Consider the following 2,702-nt stretch of genomic DNA (forward strand, 5'->3'; position numbering starts at 1 on the left):
TAGGGGTGAATCTTAGCCCATGGGTGAAATGACAAACACTCTAACTTGGAACTAGACCACACATTGCCTTACCAAAATTATGTGTGTTGGTACCAAGTTGTAATAAACACACAATAATTATAATATAAAAATTAAAACAATAAATGAATTGACACATATTAACTAAAGTACATGACTAACCTTTCAACCATTGTGACTAGTCAATGCTAAGTACATCATCACATGGCTTTGTAATTATATCATTCATCTCATATCCTCCCTTTTTTTAATACATGAGAAATATCTTTATATTCCATATGAGGAATATACATATTTCAGTCCTCGAGGGATTGCTTAGACAACAAGCCTCATAGCCATTACAAGAAATACTCATTATGAGTTCAACACATTGTCACATGTAGGATTTCTCCCTACCACCTGCGCTAAACCTAATTGAATTTCCATGAGAAATATCTTTATATTCCACATAAGGAATATACTTGTTTTGGTTCTTGATGGATTTCTTAACAAGTCTTGAATCCATTACAAGAAATACTCATTATGAACGTTGTTATCCCTTTACAAAGTCTTTATTATTCAGTGAAAGATTCACCAATCTTGCGAGATTTTATAATTCAAAGAAATATTCGCCATGATTTTAGAAGATAATATAATTTGGTGAGAGATTCGCCATGATCTTAAAAGATAATATGATATAGTGAGAGATTCGCCAAAAAAACTATATATACATATTATATTATTAATAAAATTGCCTTTCATTTTTCCATGTATCATTGGGATTCACCCATTTATTATACATATAAATTTAGGGGGGTTATTAAAATTTTCCGTAGTCCCCCACGACTAATCTTCCATGGGATTCCCTAACTCATCCCACAAGAGCATCAGATACGAAATGATTACACAATCCTCCATTATGTCTTCTCAAGTGAAGCACAAAACAACATGTCTATTGCTCCTTCTTATACCGGGAGGTTTTATTCCTTTGATGTACCCATTCCTATCACATAGGAATGTACCTAAGCTTATGGATTAGAAATTTCTGAGTTTCTTCCAAGTAAGAAACTTCTTCCCAGATTCCTTCCTAACCAAGGACCTATAGAACCCTTAGCTGCATGAAGAGCTCCTTTCTTCGATGTCATGAATTTCTTTTAAGGAGTCTTTAAATTTTGGGAACTTTTGTATATGGGGCATAGATCATCCATCACTTTTTTCCACGAGTTAGTCATGTCCCTAACTCATCAGAAAGTCATCCATCGGATTTTCCATCTGGCTTTGCTTCATGCCATTCTACCTTCATGCCATATTTCCAGAAGAACATTAAATCCTTTCATATGGTTTGCTTGGAAGTCATTCACAGATCTTCCCTTTTATAGTTTTACATAATCCCAACCAGATGTTAGTTCCAAAATAATGTATACTTCAAATTAGAATTACCTTTTTGGTGATCTTTCACCATGACATCTTCCTATAAGTATCAACATCCTGCATGCGGATTGACACATCTTCCACAGATATTCAGTGTCAAGGGTCTCTATCTTTTTTCGACTTCTTTCAGGAGATATTCTAGTCAAATCTTCTTGGAATTTGAATGCCTTATACCATCACTATATTATCACAATCTCTTCCTTTCTTTTCACACACTTCATTCCCAGAAGCTTCCAATCTTGATTGTAGTCAGCTTCCTTATGTTGCATATATTATGTTGATTTCATCTAGTGTGACTTATGCTCTTTTGCAATACTTAGGAGGACGAGATCCTTTCTTCTCTAGATCATATTGTAACCATATGACTTTCATAATAATCCATGTGAGCATACCTCATTTTTCTTTTAGTCATCCAGACTTCCTGTAGTATCTTCAGCCGAAGGGACTTTATTCTTCAGACCTTCTTTCCTTGTTGTGTCATCATATTATTCCTTGAATCCCACAAGTTGGAATTCTTTAATGAAAAACGTTTGCTTCCTTTCTCTATCAGTGAGTCCTTTCATGAGAATTCAATCAGAGAAACTTAAGGATATTTTATGTCCTCATCAGGAAAATGTTTAATTTTACGATGATCCCAGTGGATGATGATGTTTTGCTGATTATAAATACTCATGAGGTTTCCTAAGAGCTTCCTAATTAGTAGGATTTGGACCAGACATACTTTCTTCCCATGTCACGAGCCCTTACTTCTAATGCATCCTATCTACTTTACATTGCTTCCTACCTATAACTTACAAGTGAAAGAAACCTTTTAATGAATAAGATCACCTTAGTCATCTTTTAGCTTCTTCCTTCTTACGCTTCTTTGTCTCAGGTTCTTTTACTTCCTTAGTAGAGTAGTCTTCTTCCCTGCCCCTCTTGCGATTAGGACAATCTTTTTTGTAGTGTCCAAAGTTGTGACAACCATAGCATCTTACTTTAGCCATGTTCTTCCTTTTCTTCCCAAACCTTTCAAATATTTCTTTTCATTTTGACACTAATTGTTTCCTTCTTTTCGATACTTCTTTACTTTCATTCTTCATCCTGTCTCCTTTTGCCTTGACGTGAGACCATCACCTGATATATGCGATAGCTTCCTCTTCCCTAGAGGCAATGAGGTTACCTTGTTCATTAGTTAATGCATTGAGAATTGCTGAGAGTATTTTGTTATCTAATACTCTGTCTTTTAGATCCTTCAGTTGTTCTTTTATTTGAGATGCCTTAGAGAGGCATGA

This window comes from Pinus tabuliformis, chromosome Q (assembly GCF_031772625.1).
Source record: "Pinus tabuliformis cultivar Carrire ecotype Pingquan chromosome Q, CPIR1, whole genome shotgun sequence".
Lineage (NCBI taxonomy): Eukaryota > Viridiplantae > Streptophyta > Pinopsida > Pinales > Pinaceae > Pinus > Pinus tabuliformis.